The sequence below is a fragment of the Mustela erminea genome, chromosome 20 (assembly GCF_009829155.1).
Source record: "Mustela erminea isolate mMusErm1 chromosome 20, mMusErm1.Pri, whole genome shotgun sequence".
Taxonomy (NCBI): Eukaryota; Metazoa; Chordata; class Mammalia; order Carnivora; family Mustelidae; genus Mustela; species Mustela erminea.
In genome coordinates, this window is record NC_045633.1 from 1725022 (window position 1) to 1742128 (window position 17107).

Sequence of the window (17107 nt, forward strand, 5' to 3'; positions counted from 1 at the left end):
ACTTTGCTTCTGTGGAGAGTGAGGGGCTGGATCGTGATGCTCCCAGCCTACTCGGCTAAGCCGGCTTCAGATACCCTCAGCCCCCTTTCCTGCCTCCAAGCTTCTCCCTCTAAGGCTTCCTTATCCATGTCTTAAGACCACATCTGACCCACGCCTTGCCTGGCTCAGGCATTCAGCCTGTGGTGCTTTTTCCTGCTCAGCATGAACTTCCCTTTCTTCAGGGAATGGCCCCTCTCTCAGGCCACACGGCTCAGGAGAACTGTCTCCACCCAGGCTTCGGGGCAGGCCGGATGCAGCCGGGCTGGCCAGCAGGTTCAGAGACCTGTGACCAAAGCTGACGCCCTGGGATCTAGAGCTAGAACTTGGGCTTCAGCCATCGGGAAAGAGATGCCTCCCAGTCCCTGGGATGCAATGCTGGAGGGCAAAGTCTGGAGCTGCTGGGGGCCGGCTTGGCCTGGCGGAGAGTGAACCTCAGAGGAGAAAAGCAGAGTTGTAAGGTGGAGGGATTTCTGGGAACTCTGGGCACCTGGATCCAGGCAGGACTGAAAGCAATTATACTCCTGATCATTTGTTTCATGCATCGATACGTCTTCCTTTTTGGCTTAAGCCACTCTAAGTTGAGTTTATGTAACTTGCAACCTAAAGATTCCAGAGAAGTATGTCTGTTCAGGCCTGGGCACTGTGCCGGGTGCTGGCATGGGGCGAGGGGGTTAGAGCAATGCATCAGGTAGAAGATATGAACCTATGAACTAGGAAGGCAGAAAAAATAAGGACTCAGATAATCAGAAGGCCAGAAATGCCACGTCAGGGCTCCAGCATTTCCAAGGAGGGTGAGACCGAGGGGATTGTTGGGCTTCCTGGAGGAAGTGACATACAGACGGGCTTTGAAGGGGATTGACAATCCAGCAAGAAACTCAAGAGGTCCTCGAAAGCAACCCTCAAGCCTTAATCACCTTGGTAGTCCTAGGGCTTAGCCAGGGTGTGACAAACGCTGGGTAAATAATTCTTTAGGTGTTTGGTGAGTTGTAACTTTTTCTGTCTTGGTTCTCTGGAACAGGCCCCTGCAGGCACACAGTTAATTTCCCAGGGGCTTGTGTGAGGTACCATTTGCCCTCAGAAAGCCAGTGGCTGGGCTGGGCTGGAGGCCAGGGCCTCTGCACAGTGGGGCGAGCTCCGCCTCTCACAGCCCAGCCGCAGCATAGCAGAGTGGGGCGTGGCTGGGAGTGCCACTGGTGGGGACCGAGAGGCCACAGGTGCTGTGAGAGAGGAAAGTGACAGAACTGCTAACACTGAGGATCCCCGAGGTGTGCCAAGGGCCTCAGAGAAATTAACTTATCTAAGCCTTGCAACACCCTGTGACATGGGGCCTGTTATTTACCCCAACTTACAGATGAGGAAACGGAGGCCCAGAGCAGTCATGTCCCTTGACCAAGATCATCCCATAAATGGCAGAGCTGGGATTCAAACCCAGGCATGATCACTCCAGTGTCCAAAAGCCCGGCCACTCTGTGTCATTGTTCCTAGCTTGGTATCGTGTCAGTCACCACTCATTTTCTCGACATGCCAATGCTTCACATTGGGGCTGTCATCTTCATGGCACGCCTGTGTAACAGAGAAGGACGCAGAGGCCTAGAGGGGTTCAGCAGCCTGCTCCAGGCCCCTCAGCCAGGAAAGGGCAGAGACAAGGACTGAACCCCAAACTTCCCTCAAGTCTTCTCTACTCTTGGCCTCTGCCCCCACCGTCTTCAGCACCACAGGTGAGGACAGCACCCAGGCAGCCGGCACAACTGTGCAAGGCGGGAGAAGCCCTCGGAGGGAGGCAGGCATGGGCCGAGAGAGGGACCACCGCAGAACTGGAACCCAGGCCCCCCTCCCTGGGGCCGCTGGAAAGGTAGGGCCGGATACACTGCCATTTATTTAACCAAACCCCTACTGGGTCATGTCCAGCTTTTTGCTACTTTAAACAAGAGCTGCCTTGTACCTAAGTCATTTTGTAGCATGCTGATGTGTCTGTATGCTCAGCTCTAGAAATGGGTGGCCAGCTTAAACGGTGAATGAGTTCCGAATTTCTATAGAACGTTCGGTGTCCCCCAGAGGGCCGTGCCACTGGCCCTCCCCCAGCCCTGTAGGAGACAGCGGCTTCTCGGTGGGGCACAGCGGCTGCCCCCGGCTGCCCCCAGCTCCCTCGCCCTCTCTGGGCCTCTGTCTCACTTGCTTTAGTATCCTACTTTGAAATGGGAGGGAGGGGCAGGGGAATAAGAATAGGTTTCTCACGTGCAAGTATTTGCATGAAGGAGCTCCGGAATCCACAACAGACATTAATAAAGGTACTGGACCTTCTCAGCCCTCACTCCCGCTGGTCTGAGCCCTCCCGGTCCCACGGGTACAGTGGTAACTTCCTACCTAGCACCCCCCACCCACCACAGCCCACTCGGGGCACACTGCCCCAGCTCAGCACCCACCATCAGCTCCCATTTCATTCCAAAGTCCTCACAGGAGCCCTCAGTTTACCCCTCTGAACTGTCTCTTCCCTCCCATGCTCCAAACATGCCAGCTCCTGGCCTGGGGGTTGTTCTCTCTGCTCTTAGATGGCCACATGGCTCCTTTCCTCCAAGTTCTGCTCAAACGACACCTTCTCAACTAGGGTTCCTCTACCGCACTCCCCTTATCCTGCTCTACTGTCCCCGAGTAAACGGTATCCTTCTAACGTATTATATAATCTACTGCCTGGTGAGATCTACCGTGACCCTCTCTTTTCGCCACTAGAACTTCAGCGCTAGGAGGGCAGGGATGCTGGTTTTGTTTCCTGCGGATCCCCCAGCAGCTAGGACAGTGCCTGCCCATCACAGGGACTTCATCACTATTTGGTGAATGAATGGATGCATGAACCAGTCTCTGCGGGGAGGAGTGGGAACTGAGTGGACGAAGGCAGGGCAGGAATGAAACTTTTCACTAGGTAAGATCCTTTTAGGTCTAGGCAGTAAAAGTTAGGTGTGGCTGATGGTCCAGACGAAGCCAAGGGGAAGTCACCCCCATCCACCCAGGCTCCACAGCCCAGGGCTGGGATCCCCTTCCAAAGGCCAGAGGAGGAGTGGCCCAGCTTGGTTGCCCGGGTCCCCACAGTGGGCCAGCCCATGCTCAGGAAGGTGGGGGCCCCTGGATGCTCCGTGACGTCCCACCTTGAGCGGAGCCCTCTTTATGTCCCTAAGGTGAGGGTCCCAGTCTGGCTCTCTGCTGCTTGCCGTCTTCCCCAGAGGGGGTCCTTGACCCTCATTTGTTTACCCCAGTGCAGAAATGTGTTCACATGGGGGTTCTCCTATCTGCTGCCAGGGAGTCGGGGCACCCAGAGCCTGGCCCTCTGGCCCCAGGAAGGCTGTGAGGTGTTTGGCAGAGCCCTGGCCCCTGTTGCTGGTCCCAGGGAGCTCCTGGCAGCCCCTGCCTCCCCTTCTCTTCAGTTTCCGTCTATCCAATGAACTATTTAGTAGTTCCTAACTCTTCACGGGTCACAGAAGGCTATGTGAAAAGTCCCCAGTCACCCATGCACACTTTTACATGCAACATCGGGGTGGGGGGGGCGGGCAGGGCCCCAGGGAGCCCTCAAGCGGCTCCAGGTAAGGCCTCTCCCTCCCCTTGGTCCTTCAACATGAATAGAGACTCCAGCAAACATTCCGCATCCCGTTCAAAAGGAGGAGAGTATTCTGGCATCACTTCCCTGCTTCCTGTCTTGGTACAAATCCCAGCTCCACCCCTCTTGCTGTGTGACCTTGGACAGGCTGTGCCGCTTGTCTGAGCCTCAGGTTGCCCATCGGTGAAAGGGGGCTGACAACGCCCGTCTAACGGGGTGGGCCTCCGTGAGCATGAAGCCGGCACTGGGCCTCCGTGAGCATGAAGCCGGCACTGGGCCTCCGTGAGCATGAAACCGGCACTGGCCGGACAGAGGGGTCTGGGACCATGGGTTGACCTGTCGTGGATTCGCTGCGACTCAGCACCGTCTGCCTGAAGCTTGGTTTTCTACGCTGGACATGGGCGCTGTCTGGGCTCGGTTGAATCTCACCCCCCGAATCTGCGCTAGCCGGAAGGGACTTCGAAGACCATCTGACCCGGCTCCCACGTTTCCGGAAGGGACTTCGGAGGCCATCGGGTGGGAAGACGGAGCAAGATCGAGCAGCCGAGACTGCGACAACCTCCTTGCCACTGCCCTCCTCGCTAGGGGCAGCCTGGGGTTCCCCTTGCTGCGAGGCTCTGCCTCGGCCTCCCCTCCAGCTGGCGCAGTCTGCCCTTTCCCTGGGGCACATCCTTGGTGGTTATTAATAGCCTGTGATGCTATCCGCCTGCAGCTGGTGCCCGGAGCTGGAACGGGCTCTCTGCCTCTTCTGGCCCTTCCAGCCAGACCCTGTGGGGGAAGGAGCGGTCCCGGGCCTCACCCCTCCCCACCTGCCTGAGGGCCAAGTGCCTGTGGCAGCCCCTGCGGGTGTGGGAGGAGGCAGGGGCCTTGCTGCCTGGGTGAGGTGGGCGGCCCGCACCCAGCGGATCAACAGGAATGGAGGGCTGGGAGCACAGAGGGGGCCTGGCACTCGCTGACCGGCCCAGGGGTGGCAGCTGGGGACCCACCAGTGGACAGGTGGCAACCATTGGAGAGACAACTGGGTGAGCCAGAGGCTCCCTGAAGAAATGAGCCCTTCCTGGCTACAGCCCTCACCCCTTCCTGAGCCCCTACAGAGTTGGGAATGAGGCTGGAGCCGAGCGGGAGGCTGGAGCCCACATTCAGGCATTCCTGGGTAATTTCTGGCCACAAAGCCCTGCGTAAGTCACTTACCCTCTCTGGGCCTCCATTCCTCATCAGTAAAATGGGGATAATAAGGTACAGGTTAGAAGGTTATTAATAATAGTTAACATTTATGAACCATGTAAAGTACTAAGTCCTTTATGTATATATAGAGACTGGTTTAAGCCTCTCGAGTGTCTTTGGAGAACCTATTATTATTCCTATTATGTCCCTTAAAGCTCAGGAAATGGAAACAGAGAAGGAAAGATTAGCTGACTGTGCTTGGTGTCACATGACTAAGCGGCTTAGCGCTATCTGTCCGGCCCCCCAACGTTCCGTAAATCTTTGTTGAGCACTGTTCTCGGATCCGGAATCCATTCATGAACCAAGCAAACGGACCTGCCCTCAAGGAGCTTCTTGCCTAGTTAGGAGGGAATCCTGAAGGTAGCGAGGAGATGTGGGTCAGAAAATACAGAGTCCTAGAGGGGAAGACAGAGCAGGGAGAGGTGAGGAAATGTTGGGGTGAGGGGCGAGACCATGGACGGGTGGTGGTCAGGAAAGGCCCCAAGGTGGTGGGGGAGCTTTTGTGGTGGAGGGGGCCATCATGGGTGCAGAGGAGCGGCTGGGGGCAAGGGGCAGAATGTGTGAGAAGTGAGGAGGGAGTGGCAGTGTGCGGGGCCTCGGAGGCCACGGCAAGAACCTGGCTTTCACTTGGTGACACGCCCTCCAAAGCCCTGGCCTGAGCAAACCCTTCCTGAAGCCAACATGTTTGCCAAGCTCTGGGAAGTGAAGAGACAGCATAAACCTGACCTAGCTCACCCTTAAGAGACTTGGAGTTCAGCCCCCTGTAGCAACTCCACCACCACCCCAGGCGTGTGGCTAAAGAGGAAGGGATGAGGGAAGACTTAAAAAAACTTCTGGAAAAGTTCCGGGGGCCTGCACTGCAGATTCCTCCATGCTGCAGTGCTTGCCTGTCACGGTCCCATGTGAGCAGAGGTGTGGGAGCAGGAAAGCTGGGTGGTAATGTCCGGAACTGCAGCCAGAGCCCAGGTTAGGTCCTGTTGGGCACTTCTGGCTGGCCTTGCCCTTTGAACTGTGTGTGAATGGTGGAAAAGTGGGCAGGATGTTCTCTGAATCCTGGATATGGCAGCTCGAGTAAAGACTTTCCCCTCTGAGTCTCCACTTTTTTACCTGTAAAAGTGGGGCTACCATTCCCTTTCTGCTCAGGACTTGCGGGGACCAACATGAACACCAAACCTTTAGTGGGGTACTCACTGCCATTCCCTTTACAAATATTCATTCACTTAGTCCTCACGGTGACCCTCCAAGGTGGGTACAAGCACCATCCCTTTCTGTAGATGAGAGATCTGTGGCCCAGAGAGGTTAAGCACCTTGCACAAAGTCACACAGCAGGGTCTAGAGATCATGCTTTTTGCCACTAAAATATGTTAACTGGGGGCCTCACTGCCCCTTCTGGAGACAGCTGGGGGGGTGGTCAGGGCCAGCAGATATCTGAGCTCTCAGGAGGGGAAGATCTCCCTGCAGGGCAGTGGCCTTAGCTAGGGAAGGGGAAGCCATCCCATGATGGTGGGGGGGTGAGGGGAGCTGTCGGGCAGACTCGGGGGAGCTACCCTGGAGTGGGGATTTGTAGAGCCTCTCTGGGGCCTGACCAGGAGGATGGGAGGCTCTGTCCTGTCCAGCCCCCACCGAGGTCCCTCAGGGCCATCCCAACAAGCAGAGGCAGTTGGAACATTCTGTGGCTAAAGTCGCAGGGAAGGCGAGCTGGTGCAGTGGGGGAATCACTGTGGCTTCCTCCCTCTGGGACCAGCTCATTTGCATACCCCGCAGGGTGTGGCAGAAGTGACAGAGCAGACGCTGAAGTAGCGGCACAGCTGACAGGCTTTCCTTGTAACAGGCTCATTTAGTCCTCACCCTAACTTGAGAATGAAGGAGCTATTATCACCCCCATAGCACATCAGGAGAAACTGAGGCACAGGACAGCTGCCTTGTCCAAGGTCACATAGCCAGGGAACGGTACAGGGCGGATTTGAACCCCGGGAGTTCCAGGCCAGTTCCACTTTGGTGGCTCCCAGAGGCGGGCAGCGAGACTCCTCCCTCTGGGTTCACGTAGGGCTGTCCTCAGCACTAAGTGAGAAGGTAGTGCCCCAGGGTCCGGCACAGAGCACTTGACATTGGAAAACGTTCCACCGCTTCCTCCCAACCCCGATATTCCCCGGTTCCCCAAGGGGGGTCTGAGTTGGGAATCCCGACCTGTTCTCTCTCTGGACTGTGGCCCAGCGGTGGCAGGTAGCGAGGAGGGGCTCTGACTGGACCCTTCAGGGCTACTGCTGGGCTTTCTGCGGCCAGAAAGGGGGTCCAGGGAGCAGGGGAGGGAGTGGGTGGTTTGGGTAAGACTCAGGATTTGTTGGAGATGCTGGTCCTGACTCTGTCCTGATGCCCAACCGCCTGGGGCAGAAAGCCTTGGGAGCTCGCTCAGCAGACAGAGCAGGTCCCTCACCTAGAAAGCAGAGGTGGGCAGAAGGAGGCCTCGACTACAGAGCCATGGCTAAGCTGCCTTAGATCCCACCCCGAGAGCCACAGCGCAAGGTTCTGGAAGGGCCTTCTCGGGCTAGAACCCCACCCCACCCCCCCCCACCCCCGATGGGGTCACGCTTCACGCTCTTAAGCACCACACAGTACGGGCCCTCAGACACTCTCTTCCCCTTTCCTGGGGACAGCAGACGGCGTGTGGGCTCCGCGGACTGGCTATGGGGAAACCGGAGAGGCGTGACCACCAAGTCACAGTCATCCACTTGCCGATTTCCCTTGTAAAAAGAGCACTTTTCACATGCCAGACCCTTTCCTAAGCCCTCGTAATGCTGTAGCTCACTTACCCCGCGATGACCTTGAGGTAGGTATTATCTTTGTTTTCCACAGAAGTAAACTGAAGCACATGGAGGGTAAGTAACAGACTCAAGGTCACACAGCAGCTAAGTGGGAAACCCACGGAGTCCAGAGCCTGTGACCCCCAGCAGGGTGCTCTATCTCCCTTGACCTCGGGCTGCTATGGATCTTTATCCAGGAAGATGGCACAGTCCCTTCCAGGGCCATGCCCTGTGGCTGGGGCCCAGTGCTGGCCCCTGGCCCCCAGCCCAGCCGCTTGGCAACACCCGTTGGTTTCATGAATGTTTAGGGAATGTCAATAATTTTGAGTGACTTCTGTGTCCAGGCCCCTGTCTCTCCTGCCTGACCAAAACTTAAGAGCAGCTTGAACTCAGTCCTAGAAAGTTAGAGCAAGGAGGAAGCTTATAGTGAGAGAACCTCAAGTCCAATTCCTTTCTGGACACATGGGTAAACTGAGGCCCAGGCAGCAGCCCTCCCCCAAGAGTCCTCAGCAATGCCTGGGCCTAGGGCCTTGGACTTTTGCTCCTGAGCAAGTGGCACAATTAAAAACAAGTTTTTGGTGGTTGCCTCCTTCTAGCACAATGAGGGGTCACAGGATGGAGCCCAGAGTAAAAGTGGGGCCAGGCTGGGATGCTCTGGCTTCAGGGATTCGGATTCACCTCCCCACTTCACCCCAGAGGGACACTGCTCTGTGCTGTCCTAACTTGGCCATGGCAGAGGCAAGGAACACCCACGGGTCCAAAACACATACAGACGGAGGTCACGCTCTGGGCAAACATTTTCTGGTCTCCGCCCTGGGCTTGCAAAGCCCAGATACCTACAGGAGGGGCTGGCAGGTCCCGTAAAGGAGTGAGCAGGCCAGGGGAGGCCCCCGGTGAGCTGGAGGGCAGGTGCCCTAAAGAAGGTGGTGATTCTTTGGCCCTGGCCTGGGAAGGCCACATCTGATTCTTCAAGAGGATCCAAAAATCAGAACTCGTCTATGAAATCGTATGTTGTTTTCCAACGCTGGCAACAAATGCAAACACGAGAAGAACACTGTTTGGATCACCAGAACCGCATCTGGAAGCTGTATTTTACCGCAGGTGCCGTACCAAGCGCCGGTCTCTAGTATGGACAAAGCTGCTGCGGCGTAGACAAGACAGACCTGGCTCCATCTCCTGGGGCCCAGGGTCTAGATGCGGAGACGACGTCTCCCAGCACCCGAGGACACGTCCTGCAGTCTCCAAGCTATCAGCCATCAGCCAGTCCAACTCAGCTCTGCACTCTGGGTCAGGCCAGTTCAGGTCAAATGGGGAGGTTGAGGCAGAAAGCTGCTTCTGAGCCATCCTGTGGTGGGGCCTCTCAAGTGGAGGCACCAGTCCCAGAGGAGGGAGGGAGTCAGAGGACACAGGGGGAGGAGCCAGAAGTAGAAGATGGTGACTGGGAAGTGACAGCTGATGCCACAAACGGCTCGGACTTGTGCTCAATTCCAGATTCAGGGGAAGCCACTGCAGGTTAAGGGGGAGGGGCGATCTACTCTCTGTCCCCCTCTGGCCTTCTGATGGCTTTCCCTAGTCACAGTGACTCCAATCTCTGCAGTTTGGCCTCTCACTCCACACCTTGCCTGTGGGTCACATGATCAGACCCTGGGCTCCTCGGGAAATGAACTCCTTCACAGAGGGAGAAGACACACCTGGGTGCGCCTCGTGGCACAGCTGTGATCTGTCTCTACACTGCAGAGTGAGTGGCTCACTCTCTGTCATTATCTCGGGGAGATGCCCCACGCTTGTCCAAGGTCACCCAGTCTTCAGAGCAGCTGGCTTCCCTATAGCTCGGGCTGATGGCACCTGCCTCGACTGTCCTTGAATTTGCAGGAGGGACTGCCAGAGGTCTGGCCCGCAGCACCCCCAACCTCTTCTCCTGCTGGTCACCTCCTCTCTCCTGGGTCAGTGCTAGCGGCCGGTGTGGTGGGGGCACTTGGTATTGAGAATGGGGGAGGAGAGGGATCAGGCACCCAGGCTCAGGGCCCCCAAGGCTGCAGCAGGAGGATGAACAGGGGTTGCAAGTGTGGGGTCAGGACTGGTCAGCTAGACCTGACCAGTAGGACCAGGCCTACCTCCACTGGCCCAACCGCCAGTGGCCTGAGAGCAGCCCAGGGTCTCCTGACCTGGAGAGACCAGGAAAGAGAATCAGGACGATGTGGGGGAAAAAGCCCTTGCGTCCACAGCCTGGCACCTCACAGACACTAGCTAAAGGTTTGTTGAGTAAATAAATGAACAAAGAAACTCCCAGTGGGGCTACCTGTCCCACGCCCTGCCTTCCCCAGCATCACCGCTTGCCTATGCAGGGCTCAGAGAGAAGAGACTGGGGGAACCCCAGCGGCCCGGAGTGTTCCCTCAGCAAGGTCCAGACCTTTCTCAGGACCTCTGATCCAGAATTTCAGGGTATGACATCCCCTGGGCCTCTCCTCTTCACGTGAGCTGTGAGGCCTGGGGAGCAGGACCTCCCTGAGGGCCGGGCTGGATGACTGCTGTGTACAGACTGGAAAGCTAAAGCAAGGACCTAGAACGGTCCTTTGGTTGTCCAGGACACACGGATCCAACCTGAGGTTTGGCCCTGGGAATTACGGAGGTCAGGAGAAGGGAAGGTCTTGGGCTTGCCGGCCATGGGGCACATGGGGACAGAAAGGTGCCCTGACCTGAAATGGCTTCTTCGTCCAGACTACCTCTCTTCCCCAGAAACCACTGCCTCACTTTGGAAAGAGCTTGCCCCCTCCTGCAAAACATACAAAGTATGACTTGGGGGACCCCCTCCTTGTGGCCTGGGTGGGGGAGGGGGGGGGGCAATGGAATCACGGAGAAAATACAGGATTCCCACCCATTATCTCAAACACACCCCTTCCCTGCGCTCTCACAGACAAAGACACACACCCCAAACCCCGGCCATCACCCTAGGGCCACAGCCACAGGCCCCCTCACCTGTGGACATCCCCAAATCTTCCCTTCCCAGGGGGGACTTCACTTGGGAACTCAGCCTGCCCTTGGTGGGGGGGTATGTATACTCCAAGGACCCAGAGTCCAACAGCTCCTGGCTCACAGTTTTCGGAAGGGTGGGGGGGAGACTGTCCACCGTCTTCCCTCCCTCCCTCTCCATGGCACGAGGGGCTCTACCACTACTCCCCCCTGGGGCCCGGGAGCAGCGCCCAAACCCCAGGGCTAGGGTGTGAGGTGGGGGAAGGGAGAGGAGGAGGGGGCGGCTCCTCCGAGCGAGACACAAAGAGACGTCCTTCAGCCTCGGCTCCATGGCGACGCTGGGGAGGGGGCCGTGTTCACCCAGGACTTCCTTCCCCACCTGCAGGGTTAGGGACCTCGGCGGCCACTCACCTGGGCCCGGCTTACCTGGGCTGGGGCCGCGGGGACGCCGCGGCGGGGGGCCTGGGCGCCGTGTCGGTTTCCGTCCGCCCGGCCCGGGGGGGCTCAGGGCGCCACAACCATAGGCTGGGATGCGAAGGGCGCCGCGAGGGGCTCAGTCGCCCGAGTCCTGGAGCTTAGAGGGGGGGCCCCGAGGCCTCCTGCTGGTGAGGGATAGCTCTCGCGCCGTCCTCAGTTCCCTAGATTTGGGGTTCCTGTTACCGGAATTTGGGGGGTGTAGGAACCCCCTGATCTAGGGGCGTTCTGAGCTGGGTCTTCGTGTCTTGAGGTGTGGAGTTGTAACGACCAGGTTCTTGACCGGGCGGGGGGCGGTGTCCCAGCAATCCCGGACGGGGGGGGTCACTGCGTTCTAGGTCTTGGGGGGGCCAGATCGAAGAGGGGGAGTCTTAGCCGTACCGTAGGGAGGTCACTCTCTTCTGAATACCGAGGAAGTCTCCGCTTTCCCCAGCTGGGGGGCCGCTTTCTGCTGGATCTGGAGGGGTCTCCCGCTTTCTTGGGGGTCTCTGGGTCCTGGAGGTGGGGGGGGATCCCCGCGCTCCCCGGCTGCGGGGGCTTGCCGAGTCCGGGCCACCGGCAGGAACTGGGAGGTAGCCCCTCAGCCGCTGGGGGGCTCCGTTGCCACCGCTACGAGCAGCCCGGCCCTGCGGTCCCGGACCCCGGCCTGGTCCGGGCTCTGGCTGCGGCTCCCGCCTGCGATCCGCCCGGTGCTCGGGCCCCGGCCCCGGCGCCCGCCCGGGCAGCGCTCCATCGCTGCATCGCGGCTCCGCCCTCTGGCCCGCGCGCACCTGCCCGCCTGGCCCGCGGCTCCGCCCTCCGGCTCGCGCGCCGCCGCCCGCCCCTTTGTCCGCCCCGCTTGGCGCGCGCTCTCGCGCACGCGCACTCACCTCGGCGCGCGCTCGCCCTCCCGCCGCGCCCTCCCGCCGCGCGCCGCGGGGCGCAGATTCTCCCCGCGCCGGAGGAGCTGCGCGCGGCGCCCCCACCCCGCCTTCCGGCCGCGCAGGGTCCTAGCGCCCGTGGGTTCCCTCTCCATCTTCCGACCCCCCGTCTTTTCTAGGTCAGAGCCCACGGGGGGCGAGAACGAGGTTAGAGAGGACTCGGGGGAGTCTGAGAGGGTCACCTGCTCCAGCTTCCCGGCCCCTGCGGGACCAGACTGCCCCAGACTGTCCCAGTCTGTTCTTGTGGGGCGGAGCATGGGTCCGTTTGGGGGGGGGGGGGACAGCCTAGCTCTGCAACCGCGTGTGTGCGCTCATTCATTCGTCAGTGTGTCCTGTCTGTCCGCCCACCCACCCACCCATCCATCCATCCGTTCTCTTTCGAGCAAGACTTCGGAAAACTACCAGTCTACTCCGGGAAGAGGTCGTGAACTGGGGCCTCGGGGGCTCTATCCAGTCCAGGTCGTGTTTGGGACCCCCTGGGTGAACAGTCAGCGACTCCTCTGGGAGGCAGCCGAGGGGCACAGTGCTGACCGGAGAGGACAGGGGATTCCAAACGGAGGGAGCGGCGTGCAGAGGCACTACCGGGGTGTGAGGAAGGAGCCTTGTCTGATGCTGGTGTTTGGGGCCCAGAAGGACGACGGTGGCGCTGAGACAGGGGTCGCTCCTGCTCCCAGGCCCTATTTCCCTTCCTTCTCAGACTCGTCCACGCAGCCCCAGACACACATTAGTGAAAAAGCCCCAACACATCCTGCACCTTCCCTGTTTCTTCCTTTGTTCAGACTGTTTTCTCCACCCAGCATACTCTTCACAAGCACCCTGTGTCTAGATCTTTAGAACAAGGGATGACAGGCTCGAAGATCTACGGATCGCATAAATTAGGGACTGGGGTCAGGTATCCGGTGATAGGAAGTGGTGAGATGTGGCAAACTGGAGCGTCGTGGGCCTGTAGGGACAGATGACCTTCCAAGAGAAGCAGGAAATCCATATTCGGACATAACGTCTTCCGATGTTCTGGTATTCAAAACCAATCCCCACGTTTGGAAATAGTGAATGGGCCAAATGAAATGTGTTTCGGGGCCAAATCTAGACCATGGGCCATCATTTTGCAAATTCCGCGTCTGAGAGTATTGCCTACGTCCCCTGCTTTTCTCCTTCCTGCTTCTGTCTCGAGGCTTTTGTTCTAGAATCCAAGTACTGGAGGACCATCAGCTCTGCAAAGCACTATGTGGGTTGGGTTGCTTCTCTCCATAATATGGCCAAGGATGTCCTGTTACTTCCAGGGCAAGAAATCTAACTTCCCTATCCTGGTGTTCAGACCCCGGAGCCTTGGGGGCCTCTACACTTCCCTAATGAGGTCCCCTCTGCTCCATTAAGCCTTGGCCTTAGCCAGTGTTCCTGGAATATGTGCTTTCTCAGATTTTCCTGCCTTCTACCCTCGGTTTTCTTTGCACAGAATGTCTTTCTCCTCTTCTTTGTTCTCCACTCAAATTATCCGCACCCTCGCCAGGTTTCTTTTCTTTGTCTGCCTTTCCTCTCTCCCCACTCCGTGCCCTGCCCATGGTCCAGAGTTTCCAATTTCACCCTTTGTTCTACACCTCTCCCAGTAAGGCCTTATTGCCCCAAACAGACTAATGGAGGGGTTTAAGTCATGAGGCAGACAGAAGCAGGAGGCTAGAGAGGGAGAAAGAGGGGAAGGAAATGTCTTCCTGTGTCTAGTACGCGAGCCCCGGAACATTAGAATTTAGAGGGCGTTTTCCTCTTGTTACAGATGAGAAAACTGAGACCAAGAGAGGGACAGGAGCAGAATCTGGCCTGGAAATGCTCCCAGCCATGGTGATCCGAGGTTATCAAGTCCACCTGCTGCTTAAACCTTTCCTGATTCCTGGCCTGGGGATTTGATTTCCCACAATGCAATTAGATAATGTTTGCCAAAATGCACTGTGGGTATTCAAATCTCCCCCCTTCAGCGCCCCCCTCCTTCCCCGCCCCCCACTACCACTCCAAGCTCTGCAGGGTGAGAAGTCCCGGTCCTCAAAGGGGGCACACTCTTCTCAGGGGACACATCTAGGGTCCCCTTAAAGTTTAAGCTGCGGCTGTGGCCAGGTCACTTTGGGTTCCGTGTGCTTGGAACCAGCAGGCAAGAAGAGGAGTCCCTTCCCTTCCCTGACCCTAATCTGTTTCTAGAAGTTACGAGAGAAGTACCCTGCTCAGTTACTAGAAGAAGGCGGGAGTGCTTTTACAAAGTGGGAGCAGGGAGAAATACATGTGGAACCCCGTGATCCACAGGAGGGATCCACTGGTGATGGTGACCAAGAGTTTTGTTTTCTTCTAGCTGATCCCAGACAAGGACTGAGTGCCTTGAAGACTAGAAGGAGTCCAGTTCCCTAGAGACACAGAGCTTCCCTCCTGGGCGTCTGGGGTTCAAGGACTTCCCACTGGCGTCATCAAAACTTTCTTAGCATTCTTATCGCCCCTTCCTTCGATTCCTCTTCCAAGCACTGGGTCTCTCTAACCTGATGGTTCACCCAGCCTCCTCTGGCTCCCGTCTGGTTTCCCTGCCCAAGCATTTTCCCCGGTAAGATACCCGCTTGCAATATCTCACCCCATCCTTGGTCCTCTTCTTGGAGGAATGAACCCATCACAACATATTTGCAGGGAGGAACTAAAACCACTATTTGTTATGCCGTGTTCCCTTTTCCTTGACACCTGGGGATAAGCCACTCCTGCCAGCTCGCAGTTTTGTATCCACAGCAATGCCACCCTTCAGAGAGCATCTTCATGGGTGTGATCTGGGCAGTAGAACCTAAGATAAAACTTGGCTAGGATTTCCATAACAGCACAGAAGAAACGTCAGAAAAAGGGTGTCCATTTAGGTTTCCTCTGCCTGGGGATGGGGGTGTGTCCTCATGCTCCCAGGCAGGCAGTTTGCCACTCCCTGCTCAGGGAGGCTTGAGGGGCCAGAAATCCATCCCAGGACTTCCCTTTGGCTACATCACTGATGTGTTCACCGATGTGGCAAAGTTTCCGCTACTGCTGGGGACTGGGGAAGGAATGAAAACAGAGCCCCTGTCCTCTAGGATATAGACATCTCGTTTCAAACCAGATGAGTTTGGGTAACTCTACTAGCTGGACTGAAACTGACGTGTCGCCATTTTGGAAGTCCCCACCCTGGGGAAAAATGATGGCACTTGGGGATTTTCCCAGTGTGGTGTATGTTCTGTGATGCTCCTTATTGTTCATGTCCCCCTGTCATGACAAAGGGAAGGCAGTCCTGGCTTGCTGGTCCGCCTTACGATAGTATAGGAAGTGCCCTCTGCCCTCATGGCCGCCATCATGCCCAGGGCACTGCCCCTGGTGACCCGCTTATCCATACGGCCAGAGGTCCTGGTGGCACCGGCGACTAAGTGGTTCAGAGAGCAGATCAGGTTTAGGAAGCTGAAGACCACGGTGACATTCTGAGCAAAGGTTACGGAAGCCCTTCACAGCCAGGAACAGGAGCCTCCAGCGCCCCTGGGAGACACAAGTCAAGCTATTGCCAATAACGAAAAACCAACAGTTCCACCAGAACCCAAGATGGACCCGAAGGAAGACAGGAGGGGAGCCCGGGATGGACAGCAGCTGGAGGTGAGCGATCTTTAAATCCCTCATTGCCTTTTCGGAGAATATATTCTGAAGTGAGAAACACAGTGTTCCTGCAAGAGTCCTGATGAGCTCTCCACCTCCCGTGTCGAAATACAAAGTCTGTGACCGTAGCCAGCAGGATGCCACTGATGATGGAAGTACAGTATAATGGCAGTGCAGAGAGGAAAGAACCTTGCTCCTTTATGACATTGCCGAGCTGCTGAGTTGTACTTGGAGCAGCTTTGAAGGCAATTCTCCTCGTAGCTGAAAGCTTGCCCACGGATATGAGGATAGCTCTAACATGGTCACAGTGGCTGCTCCTGGAGATGGAATCTAGGAGATGGGCCTGGGGTCGGGGTAGATAATGGGAACTCATTCTTCTGGGTCATGTTTTCTTCTTCCTTCCTTCCTTCCTTCCTTCCTTCCTTCCTTCCTTCCTTCCATTCATTAAAAACAGTGGGCACAGGGTTGGGGGGCACCTGGGTGGCTCAGTGGACTGGGCATCTGGCTCTTGGTTACTCCTCAGGTCACGATGCTATGGATCCCAGGACTGAGGCGGGCTTTGGGCTCTGTGCTCAGTGGAGAGTCTGCTTGAAGATTCTCTCCCTCTGCCCCCCCCCCCACTACTGCTATTGTGTGTGTGTGTGTGTGTGTGTGCGTGCGCGTGCGCGCTCTCTCTCTCTCTCAAATGAGTAAATAAATCTTTTTAAAAAATATCTGACACAGGGGCGCCTGGGTGGCTCAGTGTGTTAAAGCCTCTGCCTTCTGGTTGGGTCATGATCTCAGGGTCCTGGGATCGAGCCCCGCATCGGGCTCTCTGCTCAGCGGGAAGTCTGCTTCCTCCTCTCTCTCTGCCTGCCTCTCTGCCTGCTTGTGATCTCTGTCTGTCAAATAAATAAATAAATAAATAATCTTTTAAAATATATATCTGACACAAATATAACAAAATATTAACGTTGGTTCTAGCTGTGGATACACACAGGTTTCTACATCTCTGTATTTTCTCTTATGATTTTCAAAATAGTTTAAAATTACTCAGTGGAAGTCTTTTTATTTACTTATTTTTTTCAAAATTATTTATTTTATTATTTTTTAAGATTTATCTAGTTGAGAGATTATTTGTTTGAGAAGCAGACTCCCCGCTGAGCAGAGAGCCCAATGTGGGACTCGATCTCAGGACCCTGAGATTTCAGGACCCAGGCTTTCCAGTGGAAGTCTTTTTAAATGGGATCTGGTGGGGGGGCGGTTAAGAAAAGAGGGGCATCTGGGTGGCTCAGTCAGTTAAGCATCTGCCTTCATCTCAGGTCATGATCTCAGGTCAGGATCCTGGCATTGAGCCCCGCCTTGGGTTCCCTGTTCAGCAGGGAGCCTGCTTCTCCCTGCTCATGTTCTCTCTCTCTAGATCACCCTCTCTCTCAACTAATTAATAAAATCTTAAAAAAAAAAAAGATTTTGCAGAATGCGATTCTGTG

At 56.5% G+C, this 17107-nt stretch overlaps 1 protein-coding gene and 1 long non-coding RNA gene across 3 annotated transcripts in view; one reads left to right on the plus strand and one right to left on the minus strand.

The window, feature by feature from the left end:
• SBK1 (SH3 domain binding kinase 1) overlaps window positions 1-17107 on the minus strand; it is a 45821-nt gene that overhangs the window by 10648 nt on the left and 18066 nt on the right. Inside the window, exon 1 of one of the 2 annotated variants that reach the window (XM_032327900.1) lies at window positions 11047-11894. The exons of the other annotated variant lie outside the window; for it this stretch is intronic. The gene's annotated coding sequence lies outside the window, so the exon portion shown is untranslated. Of the gene's footprint in view, window positions 1-11046; window positions 11895-17107 lie in introns of those variants that run through there. 2 annotated transcript variants of the gene reach the window in all.
• LOC116580978 lies at window positions 12302-16071 on the plus strand. The gene is made up of 2 exons (XR_004281846.1): window positions 12302-12473; window positions 14347-16071. It is a non-coding gene; the product is annotated as an uncharacterized LOC116580978 (long non-coding RNA).